Below are 21,162 nucleotides of genomic sequence, written 5' to 3' on the forward strand. Positions count from 1 at the left end.
ATCTCATACATGAGCCAGATATGTCTTGCTTGAAACTTCAGAGGTGTGCGATAGCAGCTGTTACACACCCTTTTTCGTAACCTTGTTAAAATAAAACAAGTTTGGATTTGCTTAGCCATTGTAGGATGTAACATCTGAGTTACAACCCTGCTGTGAAGGGAGCTTTGCCATAATCATGGAGTTAACAGGGCCCTCTTCAGTATTTCTATTTGAGAAGTAACATTTTTTTACCATTTTAAGAAATGTGGATATTTACATATCCAACTGAAAAAAAAAAAAAGAGAAAAAAGAAAAAAGTTAAAACAATCCTTAGAGAGCGATTAAAGCCAAAAAAAGAATTTGTTCCCATGCCTCTAACTCAGCTCGCTGTGTCTAAACTAATTACTACAGGAACTCCGAGGCAGCCTGGTCTTGCATTGCTGGGTGTGCTCGCGGAGAGGTTGTTTAACAACAGCCTGCCTGCTGTCACGGTATCCACTGTCAGAGCATCGCCTCTCAAGGAAACAACCCCAGTTCACATCGAAACTACAGCTCTGCACCTGCGATAACTAAATCCGCTGGGGCAGCCCGTGTTGCTTTCCGGAGTCAGGTCTGTATCAGCATCTTTCCGTGTTGTTCGCTCATTTTTCTCCTCTCCTCCACAATTGTGCGAAGCATCCACAAATCCTCCTGGGGCCAGATTCTGGGTAGCAAGGGACGATATTCAGGGCTTTTAACGCAATGCTAATCGTGCCGGCTGGTGGCCCCGGGACAGCTTTCACTCCGTCCTCCCTCTTGTGCCAGGAACCGCTTTGGGAGCCCAGGGGGATGGCGGGATCCTCTGCCCACAGTGGCAGCCCTCTGCGGGCAGGGAGGCCCTGAGACTGCAGCAACAAACCCATTGTTTTTCCTCTCCAAAAAAAAAAAAAAAGGGAAAATGTGCCCCAGCGGGAGCGGCCGTTCCCCTGCAGGAAGACAAGGTGCAGGAGCCCTCGCTCGAAGGGGAGGTTGAAGCAGCTGGCATCTCTTCTCCTCTGTTTCTCTCACTTTTCCTTTAAAAATATGTTCCTCTGGCACTGATCTGAAAGCTCTCCTTAGTGTGACACGTTCGCACACACATTTGTGTTCCTCTTAAAGCCTTTAGGGTATGCTGGGCCTCTGGGTAGGAGGTCAGCAGCAATAAAACAATAAGGCCAATGGCTTTGTTTGGTAAATACCCCAATCCCGCAGCAGCAGTTCTTAACTTTGTCATCTGTGGGCTATGCTGTTTTTTGGGGGCCTGCTGGTAGCTTTGAAAAATAGAAACTGCTCCTGCGCAGAAGGGTTGGGACAAGCAACCTGCGCCCCACTGAAGTTCTGTATACCTGGGAGATGCTAACTGGTTCACGTGTCTTAACGCCACCAATTTAACAGCAGCACTTAACGTGCTCTGAGCGGCATAACTTGTGTCCTGAAAGAGCCACTTCGTGGCTTCGGATCACACAGTTCATCAACTGTCTATGAATGAGGGACAATGCACCTGGTCACTGCTGTTCCTCCACTCTTGCTGCTTATTCTGGGAAGCAGAAGGCTCCAAGATTGATCTGGGTAAGCGTATCAATGAGATGACTATTTTGGGACTGAATCCTCTCAGCCTTATGGAGATCTGCAACGTATCTGTGCATGTATACTTCAAAGCAACCGATAAAAAGTAGTGCTACAGGCATGTTCATCACCAATACCAGACATTTTTTACCACGTGTCCACTGATCAATTACTGATGAATTTGTATGCCAAGGTAGTGGCAGAAGATGCTCCCTACTCAGAAACAAGTCCCTTTCCCAGCATGTCCTCTCCTGCAAACAGTCATTGTCAGCAGCTGCAAAAAGAATAAAGCCAGTCCCTTCAAACTGGTGAACTTCCATTTCCTTTCTCAGTATGCACAACACAAAGACAAATAATTTAGAGGTTGTTTTGTTTAAGTTGGTATCTTCCTCATAGTAAGGGAGAAAATAAGTCTTAGAGTAGGAAGGCCACTGGCCCGAACTGTTCAGTGCTCCAGATTCAGAGCTGGCAGACACAGGGAGGTCACGGGGAAGTCATGGGGAAATTGCTAGGGTGTGGGTGTACCTCTCTCTGCTCTTTCCCACCGTTTTCTGGCATGGCAGCATTATTAGGACGAAAGGTGCCTTTGTGGTTTACGTGAATCCACTTTGGGACGCAAAATGAAAAAAGCATCTTCACGGGGAACCAGACCGTCCATGTGGGGAGCCCGATTCCAGCACCCCGTCTCTCCTCCGCCTCGGCAAGCCCGGAGCCAAGGCACTCCCCCGGTGGGAGCCTGCCGGTTCTTCTGTCTAAGTCAACAGGGTTTAAGTCCCGCTTGTTTAAATATCAGGTTTAACTGGGGCTTGCCTGCATATCAAAGGCCGTATGGTAATTTTTACGAGGGAAAGGGTTTGCCCCGGTGTTGGCCAGACTTGTCCCAGCTCTCCCTGTTGCACAACGTGGTGCTGAGTCACTGCCATTTCTCACCCAGTAAGGGCTTGCATTTTCTTGGTGCGGTGTTTGTATAGGATGGGGTGCCGTAACTGGGGGAGCCTTTGCATAAACAAGAGCTAAAAAGGAGCAAAAAGAGCTTTCCTGGTTCATTGGGATTTATTTATGCACTGCCATACGTGGCAAAGTTCGTTCTGGCACCTAAACTGCGTGGTGGACTGGGCCTGAACTTCCTTTTCTGAAGTCAGTCATCCAGTTGTTACTGATGTACTGGTATCTCACTGGGTCTTCAGTCCTGCCCCGACCTGCGAAAGATTTATGGATAGATATTATATAGATTTAACACAATACCATGGCTTTTATTATTTGCTGGAAAATGTTAATAAAAGCCAAGTATTACAGATGCATTTTAATCCCTGAAGTGATTTTTGAGTAGAATGCATGAATTATTAATTGTTGTTATTGTTATTATTGCAGTGCATACCTATCTCACAGGACATTGTGAGGATTAATTAATTCTTGTAAAGATGTAAAAGGCCATATAGGTGTCAAGGGTTATGACTAAAGTGCTTTGAAAATGGAAACCACTCTGTGAGTGCCAAGTATTATTATTTATGGGGCCCGGGCAGTGTGCTTGGTGCTGTGCAAACACTGGTCCAGTTACTGCAAATATTTGCTTGTATGTGCTTAGTAGGCCAACCACTCACTGTTACAAGTAATTTCAACTATTTGAAGGATGTGTCTTACAAATATGGCCGTGAGAAGACTCTCCAGTAGTTGGGATAGCAGAGCTGCAGAACGCGAGCAGCCGTATTACTGAAGCACTTTGAAGGCACGCTTTTATTTAAACACATGGATGAACCAGGACCTCAGCTCCGCTCCATTTCCACATCCAAAAGGTAGGGTTTCATCCCGTCTTTCTTGCTACTAGGAGACTTTGGGAAAGGAAACATAACAACGGTTATTGTTTAGAAGTGCCTCTCCCAGCTCAAGGCAAAGCCAACTCCCTAAGCTCGGCTCACTCACTGAACAACCTGCCGTAGACCATAACCTGCTCAACTTCCCTGTGTTACCCAACATCCATTCTTGGAAACCTCCGAAAGCGAGAACCTCCCTCCCGTACGCTCTGGAAGTGGCCCCGGTAACTCTGAGCCCAGCTGTGTATTCGGGCAACAGAACTACAAAGTCTAAAGCTCATCACAGAAAGTAAGGCCCTTCTGCAGTCCCGTGGGGTGTTCGCCTTTGTAAAGAAAGAGAAACCAGAACAAAACAAATGGGGTAAAATTATTAAAGCATAAATCTGCCAGAATGCACTTTGTAGATTCTGCAGAGCAGAATGTATACTCGGGTGATCACCCAGTCGAGTACATCATTGTGTTAAAAATGAGAGCCTGGCACACCGGAGTCGTGACTGAACATTTGCAGAACACTAGACCATGGAAACCTTCAGCCAGATGACTTCAGTTCAGCACGTTGTCGCTGCTCAGCAGATAGATGGGAAGACGGCGTTTGTAGTTCCTGTGGGCCAAATAATGCGCACTTAGGGGGTTTTTCCCTCCTCCGTTTCTCACACGAGCTTTTCTGAATGTTACACCTCCCGTCCCTGTTTCATGGACTTCTCACAACTCCTCCCATACCCTTCTTCAGGCCCCTGGTGTCCCACAGTCCCCTGTAAGAGGTCCCTTGTCTTCTTTCCTCTTGCCTTAGGCTACGTGCATACTCCCATTCCCCCTTCCTCCACCCACGGTTATTGCTTATCTTCTTTGACCTGGGAAATAAATCAGAGTATCAAGAGGTTGAACTCCTTTAGAAGCATGGACAGATCTGAGGTTATAATGCAGGGAGGTGTTAATGAGTCCCTCGCCCATTTTTTTGCCCCTTTTAAATTTCCCCACTTTCAGCAAAGTGGTCAAATTTTGGAATTGGACCAGATACGGTCTTCAAAAATTATCGCCTCTTTACGTACCTAGAGCAGACAACCTACACACCATTACTGAGAAGAGAAAGTTGCTGACTTGGGCCATCAAAATCATTACAGAAATAAATGTTGAACATCTAGTGGTTTGCAATTGCAAATATGCTCCCTGGCTTTCTAGAGAGACTTTTGTTTCCTCATGTAACTCAGGCCTCTTCAAGCAAACGGATTGCAGGTCCAGGGCTTTCTCAGAATCAAATGATTTTGCAATGCAAAAACATCTGTCTCCTGCCAAGTATTTAAATATTATTCTTCATTAAAAGAGGGAAAAGTGCACGGGCCTGACCCTGAAAAAAATGAGCACTGTGAGGTGATCCTACACCCAGAGACCCACCCAGCTACTTTCACTGAGGCTTTGTGGAGCCGAGGGGTCCCATCCGCTTGTGCGATGAAGCTCAGGTAGGTGAAATCTGCCTATGGCACGTCCCAGCCATTAGGCTGAAAGGAAAACGCACCCTTAACTCCAGAACTGCCGCCTTAGGACTAGCGTAATTCTCCAGCAATGCCGAGCTCTGTTCACAAACAAACAAACAAAAAAGAGAAATAAGAGCTACATTTGTGGCCCGTCTCTCTGCTTTCCTGTTCTGCCAGCCGCCGTAAAAGCAAGTTCTGCAGAAGGGCGGTGATGCGGAGGCCCCATTCGGGCAGCACCAGACCTGGGCTCACTCGCGTGGAAAGCCTTTGGCACAAGCAGGAATGACATCTGATGGTGCCGTCCGATCTGTGCATGGTTTGTGGTCATTGCGACTCTGCGTGAGTGCCAATGTCTGGACACGAGAGCGTTGGACCAACGCCCAAGAGCATGAAATGCTATTGCAAAAACATTTTAAGATGGAAAGGACTGCCTAGTGACGAGCGTGGTTTCGATTAACGAAGCTCGCTTTAAAAATTAAACCGCCCTGCCATCTAAGCGATAAATACCATTTCGGTTCTAAAAACGAAGAGCACCCAGGTAGGACACAACATTATTGCTGCAGAGGATTATTTTCATTAAATAAAATTACAGGGTAGACGCACTAACGGACCCAGGCGTAAGCGCCGAGCTGCGCCGAACCCCGCACCCGCGCACCACTGCATCCCCGGCGCCCGGCACCGCTGGTACCATTGCCAACCGCGACGCGCTACGCCAAAAAAAAAAAAAAAGTAAAACCACCGCGTTAAATCCTGCATTTACATAAGCGCTTTTATCAGCGGAGAGCAATTAATGGCTTTCCTAGAAAAAACTTCCAGCACCGCGCCACGCCGCCGGCTCGCAGGGGGCCTGCCGTGCCCGACGGCCCTTCCCCGGCCAAGCTCCCTCAGGCTCCGAACCGGCAGCGCCCCGAGGCGCGGCCGCGGGCGGCCGCCTGGGCCCCGCAGCCGCCGGCAGGCCCGGGCGGCCTCCCTTTCCTGTCAGGGCCGCGGGCGGGCGGGCGGCCTCCCCGCAGCCCGCCTCCCCTCACGCACGCCCGGCCGCGGCTGCGCCTGCCCGGAGAGCGCGGGAGGGGGGCGTCGTGTCTGTGTCTGTGTGGAGAAGGGGAGGGAGGGGGTCCCCCCGCCCCGGCCGCCGACCCCCGCGCTGCCAGGGCGGCGGGTTTGTTTTGCCGGGCGGCCGCAGCAGGCCGGCCCCGCTCCTCCTCGCCTGGCCTCGCCTCCCGGCTCCGCTCCTTCCCTTCCCTCCCTTCCCTTCCCTTCCCTTCCCTCAGCGGCGGCGGCGGCGGCGCTTTCTCTGGCGCCCATTTCCGTGCGGCTGGCCACCCTCTCCCCGCGCGGAGTGTCTGAGGGCCGCTGGCTGCTCCGAGCCGCTTGGCTCCTTCCCTTAGTAACAGCTTTTACATTCTGCCTCAATTCCTCCTCAATCTAAATCACACACACACACACACACAGATATTACTTTTTTTTTTTTTTCCTCCCCCCCCCCCCTCCCTCCTTCCTCGGGACTTAATCTCTAACCCCCCCCTCTCTCCCCACCCTCCCCCTCCCCCCGGCCCCTGGCTCGGGATATAATTGAATATCACAGCACTACTCGCTGGTTATTTTTTTTTCTTCCTCCTCCTGTGTGTGTGTGGTGGTGTTTTTGGTTCCCCCCCCCTCCCCCCCGTTGTGTTGTTTTTTTTTTTTTCTCCTCCTCCTCCTCCTCTTGGTGTGGACACCTCAGCTAAAAAAAAAAAAATATATATATTATCGATACATATACGTGTGTACACACACAGACACACAGACACACACAGATGTGTATATATATATATATGGCTGTATAAAAAAAGGAGGAGAGACAAACAAGGGTGAATTTCTTGTGCCTCCATTCCCAAGGAAGGGGGGAGCAGCCGCTCCGCCGACACTCGCAAGGTAAGCACCGGGGCCGGCCCGAGTGCGGGGCGGGGCAGGGGCCGCGGCCGGGCCGGGCCGGAGCCGGGGGGGGTGGGTGGGTGCGTGGGGGGGTGTGTGTGTGTGGGGGGGTGCGTGGGTGGGGGGAGGGCGCCCTGTTTGTGGCGGTTGGAGGCGGGCGGGGGATGGGCGCTCGCCTAACGCCTGCCGCGGCCCCCCCCCCCCTTTTTTTTTTTAATTAATGCTTGTGGGGGTGCGGGGGGGGGGGGAAGCTCCCGTGGGTCTGGGGTGCGGGGAGGGGGGGGTATGGTTTGGGTTTTTTTTTTGAAGCAAACGGCACCCCCCCTTCCCCTCCCCCCTCCGCGCCGCTGGCCTCCCCTCCCCCCACCTGGCTTCATTTAAAAAATTTTTTTTTTTAAAGGATTTAATGGGGGGGGGGGGCACCGGCCTCGGCAGCGAATGGCACACGGGAGCCATGGCGAGCGGCCTATTTTTAGCCCGATTTGTGTGGAGAAGCGCCCTCCCCTCCCCCTCCCCGCATGTTTACTTATGGGGGGGGGTAAAATTTGGGGGGGGGGGACCGGGCCGGGGGCGAACTCCGCCGGGCGGGGGAGGGGCGGCCGCCCCTCCCCCGCCCGGCGGAGTTCGCCCCCAGCCCGGCCCGGCCCTTGTTTTTTGGGACACACACACACGGGCAGTGCCTGATGTGTGTGTCCCCCCCCCTCCAGGGGCAAAGCAGCCAAGTTATTGATCAGTTTTCCTGCGAAGTTCTGGGCGGAATGTGAAATAGCCCGTGGCGGCAGGGAGCGGGCCCGGTTTTGGGGAGAAAAAAAAAAAAAAAGCTTTTTTTGCACTTTATAGGGGGTTCTCTCCGCCTAGGCTTATCCCCCTCTGAAACCCTGGTGCAAGTTGTGCATTGCATCTTCTAGACAGGCTGGCAGGGTTGATGCACTGTATACGTTTTCTTGGTAGAGGGTATAGGTCTTGCAATAGCACAACATGTGGCTTGTTAGTACTGTTGTACCCCTGAAAGGGTTAAATTTCTCGTGTTGTTCCAGGTGAATTTAATCTTTCATCACCGAATTTCCTTCTAAGGCAGCTTGAGAGAATAAAAGTCTCCCCTCGCTTGTCTTTTGCTTTATCCCCCAAACAGCAAACTTTGTATGTGCTTTATGGCAGAGGCTTGTTGCTGCAGATGACACGTGAGTCTGGAGGAAAGTTTGGTTTGTAGGTCGCTGTGTAGGAAAGTGAAGTTTGCTGGTGAAGTTTTTACTACTCTCCAGTGTGCTCAACTTCCTCGTTTTCCTGTCTGTGTAAATCAAATTCCTAACTGATCTATGGGGGGGATCACAAAACGTATTCCTTCCTTATTATTGAAGCAGGAGAGGTATGATCAGGAGAACCAAGTCTTTGTCGTGTAAAAAAAAAAAAAAATATTCTGGGCTTGTCTGATTCTCTTTCCTGTTCTGCAGTACTAAAATAAATGTCTGAACATGTTGCGCATACGAACAAGGTCCTTTGGTGTTGGCGGTCTCTACCCTTTGGGTGTTCACCAGGGCTGTGGTTTGTGCCCCTTTGAGGGAGAGGGCACCATTTGCAAAATTGATGTTTGGGTTTTGAGTTGTACCTGAGCTTTTGGTGTGCGCCAGGCAGTTCTGGGCCCTCATCTTGCTCTGAGCAACCTTAAGGCTTGTCCGCATGAGGCTCATGCTGGATTTGGGGCCTTCCTTTGGACACATGCATGTTAACCGTCTTCTTGGAATACATTTCAGAATATCCGCATGAGGCTCATGCTGGATTTGGGGCCTTCCTTTGGACACATGCATGTTAACCGTCTTCTTGGAATACATTTCAGAATACATTTGATCCTGCAAACTCTTTTGTGTGTCCTTGAATTTACGGAAGTGGGTATGTGTTTGTGGATGAGCGTATGAAGGGTTTTTTTTCCTCTTAGCCATAGGAAAAAAAAAAAAAGGGCCACGCTGTTACGGTGGTGGTGTGCTTAGGGTGCAGGTGGTGCCCTGTAGGTGATCGTAGAAAACTTTCTGTGGTTTCTCATAGTGATCTTTTTTCGTTTTTGTCCTTTGGTTAAGATCTAATGGAATGTAACATATCGTATTATTTACCTAAGATCACCTGAGCCTGTACAACTGTCACTGTCATAAGTTTTTCTTGGGGGAAGGTGGATTTCCCTCCATGAGAACAGGGTTCATGTGGAACTGTGTCTTGGGAACTTGGTGGCATGCCTCCCAAACTGTTATTGAGAACACCTGGAAAAGACTTAGTTCTCACTCCACGAGGAAAAGGGAAGGAAATGTAATTTAAATGTATGAAAGGAGTTGGGGGTTTGGCTTTTGGGCTTTTTAATTTTTTTTAAGACTGTGGGAAGAGTTTATGATTTTGTTCGTTTAAACGTGCACAGCCATAATGCATGTGCCTAGCATAAAGAATGCAATAATTACAGGAGATTCTGTTGCTTAAGCTTTTTTCCCCCTTCAAACAGGTAGTTATGATTTTTTTTTTCCCCTGTGAGTTTTTTTTTTTTATACGAATACTTCTTTCAGTTGTTACTCTATATATGGTAATTATTGATGTTTGTGTAACGCTTTGAAGTTGTAAGGCATGATATAAGTGCTAAGTACCCAACAGCAGTACTTCATAGTCATTTTCCCATCATGAAAGAGTTTGATGCTAAAAAAGTGCTACAGCCCTGAGCATAAAGAGGCTCTGGATGGATTAGGGGAAAATGGTCAAAAATTGCTTATAACGTTGTTTTCAGGTAATATTTTTTTAGTTAGGAAGAAACAGATCTGAATAATGTAAAGTAAACTGAATTATTTTACTTAACTTGATTTTATGGTTTCTGGAATTTAATTTAACATGTGGGCTTCACATTTGAGTCAGAACGCTGTTTGCTGTTAGGAGTTTTGTAGTGGCAGTAAAGACCCCACATCCTACAAGGATGTAATCGTGCAGAAGGTCAGGAAGTCCTGTAAAGAAACACACACACAACTTTGTGAACATCAGCGGTCTAGTTCAGTTGGATAAGCTCTGCAGATGTCTGTGAAGGTTGCTCGCAGAAGTTAAGTGTGTTTTGTATTAGTGGTGGGCAATAGGATGTGAATCTTTCATGGCAGCGATAGTCTTTTGGTATCACAGCGCTGTTAAGCATTTTGGGGAAAGCTGAGGGAGTGGCAAGCGTGACACCTCTTCCTTCGCTAATCCTGTTCCTTTGCTCGTCTGGAGTCCCAAGAGATAGCCACCCCCCCCAGTTTTTGTGCTTGCTTTGCCTGTCTCTTCCCTCCCCCCTGGACCCAGAGCCGCTCAGGATCCTGGTGCCGGTGTGAATTCTGACACCCTTGCTGGAGAGGACACTGCTGGCAAGCGGAGAAGAAGCAGACAACAGACCCGCCGCCAGCTCTTCCCCTTCTGAACTGGGATAGGGAGGTCGTAAAGCGAGGTCCGATCTCCGCTTTGGAGAGGAGGGCAAGGACAGGGTGTACTGCAGGACTGTGTTGTGTCAATACTGCAATATTGTGATACTGAAATGTATCATACTTGAAGTACAACTTGGTTCTAATCTAATGCATGTTGTTTATATTGAGACTTGTGATAACTGTTATGTGTACTGACCATGCTTAATGTGTGTGTTTGCGCATGTGTACACACACAGAGTATAGAGTGTAATAATGACTATATTTAAAGCCCTAAACGTCAGCTCATGCAAGTAGCTGCAGGTTGGGAGAGAAGTGAAAGTGTGTATGCGCACTCTGTAACTTATGCATGTTTGGCTCCTACAAAAAGTGACTGCTGCGACAATATACTCGTTGCAGTTCATTTTGAAATATAAATGTAAGTGTTTGTGTTAGGTGAAGTGTCAGAAGTTTTCCATTAGGAACTATGATTGACAGCTATTTTCAGTGTTTTTGAGTTGCATTGCAGGATTAAGATAGTACCTTTCAAATTAACAGGTGGTGAAGAAAATGTTCCTATGTTCCTGCTATTGATTTAGCTACCCCCTGTCCCAAATACATGCAGCTTTCTAAGCACTGCAGGTAGACCATGAAGTTAGATGGTCTTAATTTCTGTAAAGTAGCTTTAATGAAAAGAGTGTCTACTAGAAAAAGGTTCATCCAGTGATCCCAGGCAGAGTAGATGGAGACCACTTTTATTCGTCTCATAATTGGTTTCCTCCGAGATAAAGTATGACAATGAAATGAGGAATAAGAAATATCTTTTCATATGAAATTGTAGGGGGATATTGGCTTTCTTTATAGTTCGCAAAATTGAATTAGCTAACTTGAGGTAAGTAGTAGTGAAGACGAGGCAGCATAGCTGTCACTTCATGGGAGTTGATAGGTTGAGTGAAAAAGTACGGAAGTCTGGTTTAGAAATCACTCTGCCAGTTTGGGTGAAAACTGTGAACTTCTTCCCCTCATTAGTGTTCTGTCTTGTGGTATCTCATCCAAGATGAGAAGGCCCTTTTCTTCCTTCTCATAATGAAAATAAGGCTGAAATTGTTTGTACAAAATGCCCTGGAGTCTTAATGACCGCGTTTGAGCTTAAGTTGAGTTTTCCTTTGGTTCTGAAGGATCTATAGAACCGTAAGTCAGCTTGCCCTCCGAGACATTGATTTTTTTTTAATACTTTACCACAGTTTTCTGTGACATCCTTTAGACTCTCCTTTTTGTATCTCTAAGGAGCCTTACAAAAATTCTTCCTTGATAAGAAATAAGTGGTCATTCCAGGCTGGAGGATGCGTAACCAGAGGGGAAAACGCACACGCCGGTCGGGTGTGTAGGATCTCGCTGGCTTGGCTAGCCAAGGAGTGAAATTGCAGGTGTTGCGGCTTACCCCTGCTCGCTCGCTTTCTTGGATGGGCCGACTGCTAGAAAGACTTTAGGGAATACTTTCTTACCTGTAGAAATAATAATGAAAAGGCTTGGTGAATTGGTGTAGCTTTCTGAAAAACATACTGAAAGAAATTCCGAAGTGATGAGGAGGAGTTTTACAGAATTGTCTCAGCCAATGTACGCGGCATCTTTCAAAGAGTCCCCTCTTGGTCTTTGAATGTAAGCGTACGTGGCATAATTCAGTGCTACACAGAGATACTAAGGTCTTTCTAAACAAGGTAGCTTGAATACCAGAAGCAACATACCTAGATATGCTATCAGACTAATACGTCCTTTTTTTCAGGACAAGGAACACATGCAGACTGGGTATGAACTTGGTAGCGCTCGGGCTGGTTCAGTGCCGGCACGTGGCCCTTTGTGGTGCTGTGTACAGCCCGCACAGCTCCGAGAGAGCTGCGCAGCACGGTCTGGTGGGAGTGGGTAGCGAGCCCCTGGATTTGGGCTGTTGTTCTGCTTGGTGCAAACGTGACTCTTCTTAAGAAGAGTCTGCATCTGTAAAGTAAGATATTAATACAGTCCTATTTTCAAAGATGCTGAGTCCCCACAGTTTCATGTGAAGTCGGCAGTCTCTGTGTGTGCTTAGCATTTCTAAAAATCAAGTCTTGCATGTGGTTTGCTGGCTTTTGCAAACTCCCGTTAGGGTGTAGTTTCTGTTTCTTTCTGGGAGCAGTATTAGTAAAAGGCTATGTTGTGTACTCTGACTTGTGTTTATTGTTGTAATTCTTAAGTCTCCATGTTGCAAAGGAGCAATCTTGTTCATTAGTAATGTCTAGCAGTAAAAAATCAGAATCGTCCAGAGAAAAAAACAGTTGTTTTCTTCTTTTTTTTCTTTTATGATCCGAGATTCAGTTCAATATCTGTTCAGTGTAAGCGTGTATTACAGAGACACTCTCTACAACCATGTGCCATATGGAGACATACTGAGTGTCATTTCAGATCGCTGGAGGTGCATTGCTAGAAATTTTAGCTGGTGTGGTGTGAGTAGTAGGCCTTCCCTTCCCCCCCAGCAGGGCAATAGTTTTGCCAACCTGGCAAGGCAGGCAAGCAGCTGTCTCTGCAGCTAATGCTAGTGCCCCTTTTAACCCTTTGGTGGGTTTGGGGAATGATTCAGTCGCTTCCCCGGCTGCATGCAGAGCTCCCACTGAACCCCACTGACGTCAGGCCGATGGTAGATTTTTATGAATTAGGGCTGTGAAAGTGACTCTGGAAACTTTCCTGTTCTGTACGCAGCTACGTGCCTGCTGGCGGCGACTAGACAGCATACAGAAAAGATCTCTCTACAGCCTATCCGTGGAGTGTTTTTCCAAGGTTATGAGTTAAGGGTCAAATACTTACTATTCATGAAAATGTAGTGCTAAATACTGTGCCCAGTGCCAAAACCACAGAAATTGTCAAGGTTTAGAGCCCTAAATATAACCTATCCTAAAAGTTGCATCCATTTGACATTAACAGTGTTAAAAGTTCAGGCTCTTCACATGAATGACCTATCGCAGGCAAACTCTGAGCTGGGAATTTGCCTGATTGCGAGCACACACGAGGTGAACTTCAATCCCCTGATGGTTCCCTAAAAGTACCAGGCAAGGAAGAGACAGTTTGATTTCTTGGAAGAAGTTGCCCAGGCTGGCCGAGGAGAAGAATAACAAGTTTTATAGCTCTTTTGTGTTTTTTGGACAGGCTGATTAATGCTCAAGTGTCAGCATGACTTCTGAAAATACATTTTTGCCTTGTAAAAATAGTAATAAAAAGATTTAATTATTTTTCATTTATCATTGATATTGGTCTAACTTCCAGTCCTGTTGGAACAAATGAGATTTTTGCCATTAGTTTCAGCAGTTGAGAGAGTGTTAAGTGTGGCTGAAAGTTTTACCTTAAAATACCAATTGATCTTAGCAGAGACTATGAGTTTTTCTGTTGACCCTCCCCCTTGCTTCCAGATCTGTTTAGCTCACAGAAATGATGAGACCGTTTCCTCTTTTAGGTTAAGTCTAAATTTGTGGGGAAAAAATAGTTTTGATATTGCCTAGACCTATGGGGGAAATAACAAGAGATCTGGGTCAAAAAAGTAGGACGTGCAAGATTTAGAAGCTGTTGAAGTGTATTTATTTGTCCTATATTAGGTTAAAGGAAGTATTGGTGCTTTCAGTTTGGCAATATGTCCTTCAGTCTGCGGTGTTCTGTAAAGGGAAGACAACTGTTAAACAATGAATCACAGCTAATTTTTGTACGGATGTCAACATTCTTCTCTAGTGCAGAAATTTTTGCTTGGCTATTAACACAAACATGCATCCCTAAATACAGGCTCTTCGCAATATATTTTAATTAGGAAGTGCTTTGTGAAAATATGGATTTTTGCCATGATGATATTTGTGAATCTGCAACATATTTACTTTGGGGTTACGTTTGTTCAGATTTAATACTTTTTAATGTACTTTTAAAGCAAAGTTAGCACAGATGTGGATGGAGGAAAATGAGGAACAGTGTTGTCAAAGCATCTATTAATGTTGACATCAAATAAATTGTGCTAGAAACATATCTTGTGTAGTACTAGATTAGCTGTTTTCCTATAGCTAATGCAACAGATCTGGGGTTTAGAGAAGCGGGGTCCGTACTCGCTGTATAACACAAATGTTTTGCTGATGCAGACGTGGTACCTGATTTTTCACTTTATTTCAAATGCACAACTAAATCTCACAATCTGGTGTGTCTTGTTTAGGCTGTAAATTTCTAGCACTGTGTAAGATGAAAAAAGTCAGGAATGTGAAACTTCAATATGTTGCATTGCGATAAAACTTAAACAAAAAATACAATGAAACAGCCTGCTAAGCAGTTTTGGTGAGCTTAATCTGATAGCAAGAACGGATATCTAAATGTAGCTGATTAATAGCAACCAACTTTATTTTTTAACAGCTTTCACCATTGTAGTAAATATTTGTCACAATTGTTTGAGTTGTAAGAAAAATGCTTTGTATTTCTGTGACTGTCTTCCAGGGCAGATTCTGAATGGCCTTTGATTACATTAGAAATATCAATGTGTTTATCTAAACTGTTGGCAAAGTCCATGTTAGTTGGTTCCTCTACTGTCTCTACACATGCAAGGTTATTGTGATATGGATTATTTTATTTCTAGTTCATTGAGGCCATTTGTAAGATTCTTTCTTACAGTACATATAGTACAGACTAAAATACATGCAAAATTAAGTTCTAAGAGTCTGTTCCATTAAAAACAAACTAAAAGCCTCCTTGACTGTTTGGTCGTCCTGTTGAGATGCCCTCCCAGATATATTACTGTTCTGGTAAAATTGACGGGTGTTGCTTATGTCTTAAAAATCAACAGTCTGCTCTCTGCCATGGTTCTGTGGGCTGGTTGTGGAAGCACCAAACTGAATATTCTGGTCGGTATCTCCTCTCGTCCCAGCCGCCTGGGACACAACTGGGGTGCTGTGTTAGAGAGATCCTGGTTGCTTGTATGTACTGGAGCACAAAACTGAACTATTAAAGGTTCTGTGTGTACTGACGGAGAAGCTAAGAAGAATTTAAAAAAATAATGTGAAGGATAAAGGGGATGGAAACTTTCAGAGGTAGCCAGGGAAAACACTTCTGATGTGTTTTGACTTGCTCTTTGACGCTGTGGATGACTTCATATGAGAGACTCGGAGAGTATGTGAAATGCAGTGTCAGACTCCGGCTAAGAGTACGTCCATTATGAGATTCTCTGTTGTTGCCAGCAGCAAGGCTTGTGTATGTTGGACATTGCTGAAGAGCTCCAGAAAGCTGCATTGATGGGTGTTAGAATATGTAAAAATCTTACTTGCGTACTTAATGTGCCTCCCCGCTTTCCCCAGTTGTGGTTTGTAACTACACCGCTTGTGGAACGGAGTTTTTTTCAAGGTGAAAAGAAAGAAATGTACTGTTTTTAAAAAAGCATGTTCAGAGATCAGGTCGGATTTCATTTGCATTAATGTTACTGTAAATGGTGAAAGTTTGGGAACTGTAATGTAACTTCCATGTGGCCTATTGCTGCCTACTTTTATTTGTTAGTCTGGTGCTGTTGGGCCTACTGCTGTTCTGTGTGATTAAAATAACCCCCCAAGCCGCACTTCCCCCCCCCCCCGCCCCGTGTAATTAAAAGACAAGTAGTGCAAGATCATACTGCTTTTTTCTTTCTAAAATTAACCCCTTCCAACGGTCAGTGTGGTCGTGCCCTCTCCTCTGTTTGGCTCTGCTTCCTTGCCCGTGCTGTAGCGCGAATGTGGGCAAATTAATGTAATAATCCGGGGTGTTTTGTCTCAGTCGTGACAGTCTTGCATCCTTTTTATTATTATCCCTTCCTAAGGCTTTATTTGATTTTCTAATCTCTCCCCCCCCCCCCCCCCCCCCCCATTTTTTTTCCCTGGGCTTTCTCTCTTCTTTTTGTCAGTTTGGACTTTCTTTTGCATGCTGCCTATCCGTTCTTTTGTCGGTTCTTTAAACCAAATCCGTGCCTTATCGTTCCTTTTCTCTGGGTTTTCTCTGCTTTCTTCCCCATTTCTCCTAACTTTAGTTAAGTTTAACATATAGGGACTTGAACCAGAGGGGTTTGGACGGTGCAGCCCCAGTCCGTGGTGGAGCGAAACCTGCGGGACTGCTGATAGAATTCTCATTTTGCAGGCTGTGCTGCTGGCAACGAGCTGGACACCGAGCAGAGGGGAGCGAGGGACCTGCCTGCAGGCAGGGGGTAGCTGGGACAGGCACGCAGGGCAGGAAACAGAGAGGACAAATTTTGGCAGTGCCTTTATTTGATAAAAAATTATCTAGGCTTTAGGCGTAAAACATTGATCCAATTCTTGATGAAGTCTGAGGGAGGCTTTGGGGGGGAGTTGGTGTGAGTGTTTGGTACAAATGCGAAAAGCTGAGGAAGTTTGAGTGAAAACCTCAGCGCACTGTCAAGTTAGCTTTGGGCTTTTTAAGCTAAGGGATTTTATGCAATAAATTTTTTATTGCCATTGTGACTTAAAATTAGCAAAAAAAAAAAAGTCATCGTGAAAGCAGTGGCAGCCTTATCTTATTGTTTTTATTGTGGGTAGTGTTGACAAGTCACATGCCCCATTGTTCTGGGTGAACAAACACTGCTTTGAGACGGCGAGCTGGTACGTGCGTACAGGCGCCTTTGTCCTGCGCTGCACAGATCAGTGGTGTGGAATTGTGACTTTGGAGTTGAAAGATCATCTTTAAAGAGTTCACATCTAGGAACTGCGTAATACGTGAAATACTCTGTTGCTTGATATTTAAAACACCGGTTTTATTTGCTGTCTTGTTGTCCAGAACCTAAGAAAAATAAACCGGAAGAGATTAATGCATCATAAACTCTCTCTTACCTTGTTGCCCAGTGAAACCTATAGATAGCAGGCTTGTATTCTGGCTCTGAAATAGATGTGCTTGGGACAAATGCAAGAGGTGCTTTTGAGAAAGTCAGTAAAAGATTTTTGCTTGAAAAGTCTTTCAAATACAAGTCCTTTACTGAAAAAACTGTTGACACCTTGAGATGATAACAGTGAACCTCATCTCTACTGAAGTCACAGTTTTTGTGGATCACCTCTAAATTACTCTTGCTGTTTATAAATTCCTGTAATCAGGATATGTGTAGTGTAACTAAGATGGATGCAATAGAGACTGGCTGCAGGAGCAAACTTGGCACGTGGAGGCTGTGGATGTAGTCATCCAGCCATAGCTGGGGGAGAATCCCATTGAAATTGCTGTGAGTTTTGCCTAAGGAAGAACAGAAAGACTAGTCTTCCCTGCCTAGGGTGATTTTATTGTGTTTGTTTTTAGTACATCTTAATAATGCCAGTGTAGCTCATTTTTCTGGTTCAGTATTTTTAATTCATAAGAATAAGGGTTTTTTTCTTTTTGTCAGCTCATAATCTTGCTTTTTTCCCCTTTGGAAACTGGTGCTTGCAGTGTATTTTTATACCAGTACAAGAGCATTCACTCAAAATGGTCTTGAACTGTCAGAGCTCCATGGCGTGTATTTACCAGGATGCTTTCATATGTAATAGGCACTAAAGCTGGTAGATAATTTTCAAGCTAGTAGAAATTGTCATAGCGCTCTCGACTGCGTGTTGACAATGTCAGCTGTGTGCCTGTCTGCCTGCTGGTGTTAGAAGGCTTCCTCCAGTTTTGGTGGCTTACCGGCTATCTGTAAAACGCTGCTTTAATTTCAATACAGAATTGAATGGCAAGCTTTTGGCGTCCTAAATGTGGGTACTATTCTTTTTTTTGAGCATGGCTGCAGTTTGTCTACACAGTCCCTTCATAGGGACTGCTTGAATAGAGGGAATTATGGAATTACTGTCTGGTTATAAATTCTCTGTCTAAATTTTCATAGACTTGTCTAGATCTGTGGTGGATCCCCAGAGACACACCTCCACTCCCCACACCCACATTGTGCTTTTCTGGGTTGACCTAATATACCTGTATGTAACAGATAACTGTATTTACTTTATTTGTAGTTTCCATCACTGAAGATTTTCTGTCCGCGTAACGACTAGGACAGAAAGCTGGTGTCAGGATTATCTGCTATTTCTGCCACTGTGTGACCTTAGCAAATGGATTAACAAATTTACCCATGCACCAGTGATTTAATACTTAACAGGAGTTTTTTCAGACCAGTTCAGTGCCCTGAGATCTTCTGGTGAAAGGCTGCGTAGCAGTGTAAAGTGGCTATTGTTTTATTTTTCAGCCTCTGCTTACTTGGAGTTTCTAGTTTAGGGAAGTGCTCCTTTTGTATTCGTAGGCTTTGTGCTTGTCTTCTAGTTTTATGTCGGACAAAACATGGTCCTTCATGTTGGAAAGATTTTCTGGTAGTGCCCATACATGATGAAGAATCATGTTTAAATCAGGCTACTTGGTTCATAACGTTAGGCATGTTTGTGTCTTTAGTAATGTGGAAATGCAACCTTATATAAAGTTTTAAGGTGCCTGTACTTTTTCCAGACCCTGGCAGCTCTTTGGGGGCAGGGAAAAGCTGAACTTTTTTGGTGGAGCCAGTTCAGGGATGGGTTTCAGAGCATGGCTACACAAGCAGCTGCTTGTCCCAGCGGCGGAGATGGGAGTGGGGGTGGTGGGACCCTTAAGCTGATCCTGCTCTCGATGGAATGGAGACACACAACAAAGGTACAGGTGGAGCTCTGTGAACCTCCCTGTCTGCAAAGAAAGTTTCTGTCCTCTGCTAGGGTTTATTGACTCCTCCGCCATGCTGATACAGGGGTGTTTTGGTCCTACAGACATCATCTCTGGAAGGATTGCGTTAAAACCTACTGCTATTGTGGGGGGGTATTAAAATCCAAGTGGTTTTGCTGAACCAGTTTACAGCATGACTCCACAGACGCCTGCGTTGTTACCATGAAGGTGGCGGTAAACCATAGCTTATCCATAGGAATGAACCTATCTGTAATAGGTAAGGGTGGGCCGTGAACTTCTTACATCAGCTTTGCTATCAGACAAAATCTTCACAGGCTGCAGTGGGCCAGCTAATAGCTAAGCCAGTCTGACACCAACCTTTCTGTATGTAGTGAATGTATTACTCATACTGTCTTGACTGTTCGGATTTGTCCATATATAAAGTAGACGTAAGTAGTGACACGATCTTTGTCATGTGCTTACAATTTCATTTGGGCAAGTCTTGCTTAATAACTTCTTAAATTATTCATTATAAATTTATAGTTAAGCAAATTTACAAGCTTGTGTGAAGATCTTTTTTTATGCCCTTTATTGAGAAACAGTGGTATTTTCCTTGTCAGATCTGCGTACCCTGGGCAGATAGAGCATTACAGGTCTTGTCAAGAGGAATGCTTGTGCAAGATGTGCAGTCCTAATGTAGGACGTTGCTTTCTGGTGAGAGTTTTCCCTGGCAGTATAGGTGTCTCCTAAAGCACATCGTAGTCCTGGCGAGCACAGTTGTGCTTGTGATACTGATGAGCACACGCTTTCAGTTACATTTTTGTATTTTCCTATGTTGTTTGGATATTTTTCGTCTGCTGGAAAATGAAATTTAAGGGAGTGTTTTAATTTTGGGAAATCTCTTCAGTTTGGGAATAGTACTTAAGGTTGTATACATTTGGGTTTTGCTATTGTAAATTGTGCTTTTATATTGTGACTTTTCTTATTTTCACCGTACTCTACACTGAGAAGTATCCTCTGGTTAATTTAAAAAGAAAATCCTGCTAGCACTTTAATAAATCCCTTAAATTTTACAAGAATGTATTTACAGTCACTAGGTAGCATGGCTTGAAGTTAAAAGTGTGAATTTACAGTGCGTTCGCATTTTTTGGAATGACTCCAGAAAGAAAGTGTCTCATTCCTGTTTAGTGTAATACATATCTATATATCAGCATATATAGTTGGTGTAATCAAGCCCTAATTGTTAAAAAAACCCCAACTTTTAAGTGTGATCCTTGGGTATTTTTAGAAGAGCTGAGCGAAGCCCTTTCTTAGTTGAACCATTTTCTTGTATTCTGAGGCAGTCTACATGTTCTTTGTAAGAAATATATTATCGTTCCATTGAAGTCAGTTCAGGTTCTCTGGAAATGATCCAACCTCCAGGAAAGAAAAATATTAGTGTGCGTGTTGAGGGAAAGGGTTTCCCTTTATTTCGGAATTTGCTTGTCATGTTTAGCAAGTAAGCCATTTTCAGATGCATTAAGGCTCTGCAAAACTCATTTTCGGGGCTGACAGTTTTGTAGTCTTGGGTTAAGCAAAAAGATTTAAATTTAATGTTTCCATTTCTTTTTTTTTGTTTTAAATGGCTAGGGATATGTACATTTGTTCACTTATAATTTGAGTGCTGTGTGTGTTTCAGGAGAACAGAAAAATGAACCATTTAAAATGACGATGACGACGGGGTAGCGTTTTTTAGCCAGTCATTTATTTCAGTGTCTGAAATGCTTTGTTGCCAGTTTAAACGTTGAAATTTACGGAAGTAGCCTTTGCTTGGAAGTCTTAAATATTTGCAATGTGTTGTTTATTTGGTTTACGACGTTTTGTGCTGTTTGAATGCTGGTTTTTATTTTAGCTATGAGTTTTGGCAAAACACATTCTAGCATATGTAGTCAGTCATAAACAAGCTAGAGACCACTAATGTTTTAGTCCTGCGGCTGTATCAAAGCACGTAAGGTTAAAATTAAAACTGTCTGAATGTCTGTGTGCATGCATCTTGGACCTGTGCTCCACTGAGACCTTCAGGACGCTCATGTAAAAATTCTGTGCCTTCTATCATTAAAGCAGTAACTACCTAAAGTTATTACAACTTTAAGCTTTTAATTGAGGGGGGTTTTGCAGGTTTCTAGGTTTTGTTTATGGCTGAAGACCAGTGCTGCACATACAAACCTGGCTGAGTTGGCTGCCTGTTCTCCAAGGCGAGTGGAGCTTCAGTGATTTTTGCGCTATTTAACGCGCTTCACTCGGGAGGGCAGGGATTTGGCAGAAGGCTGCCCTTCGGTGTTGGTATGCTCTTCAAAGCTACGCAACCTAAAT

The 21,162-nt window shown here is 45.0% G+C and overlaps 1 protein-coding gene and 1 long non-coding RNA gene across 6 annotated transcripts in view; one reads left to right on the forward strand and one right to left on the reverse strand.

Annotated features, from left to right (window-relative positions):
• Window positions 1-1,665: 1,665 nt before the first annotated feature.
• Window positions 1,666-6,121, reverse strand: LOC128148764 (uncharacterized). Of its 3 annotated transcripts, none has more exons than XR_008237402.1 (3): window positions 5,089-6,121; window positions 3,205-4,944; window positions 1,666-2,762 (listed from the first exon to the last, which is right to left on the reverse strand). It is a non-coding gene; the product is annotated as an uncharacterized LOC128148764 (long non-coding RNA). The 3 variants fall into 3 exon arrangements; XR_008237401.1 differs by having other exon boundaries at window positions 3,205-3,975; window positions 4,767-6,121; XR_008237400.1 differs by having other exon boundaries at window positions 3,205-4,225; window positions 4,767-6,121.
• A 432-nt stretch (window positions 6,122-6,553) lies between these two features.
• Window positions 6,554-21,162, forward strand: part of TBL1XR1 (TBL1X/Y related 1) — a 118,353-nt gene continuing 103,744 nt past the window's right edge. For 2 of the 3 annotated variants that reach the window (XM_052802944.1, XM_052802946.1), the window contains exon 1: window positions 6,555-6,760. The gene's annotated coding sequence lies outside the window, so the exon portion shown is untranslated. Of the gene's footprint in view, window positions 6,761-21,162 lie in introns of all 3 variants that reach the window. The other variant, XM_052802947.1, reaches the window with a different exon arrangement.

The sequence above is a fragment of the Harpia harpyja genome, chromosome 12 (assembly GCF_026419915.1).
Source record: "Harpia harpyja isolate bHarHar1 chromosome 12, bHarHar1 primary haplotype, whole genome shotgun sequence".
NCBI classification, from domain to species: domain Eukaryota; kingdom Metazoa; phylum Chordata; class Aves; order Accipitriformes; family Accipitridae; genus Harpia; species Harpia harpyja.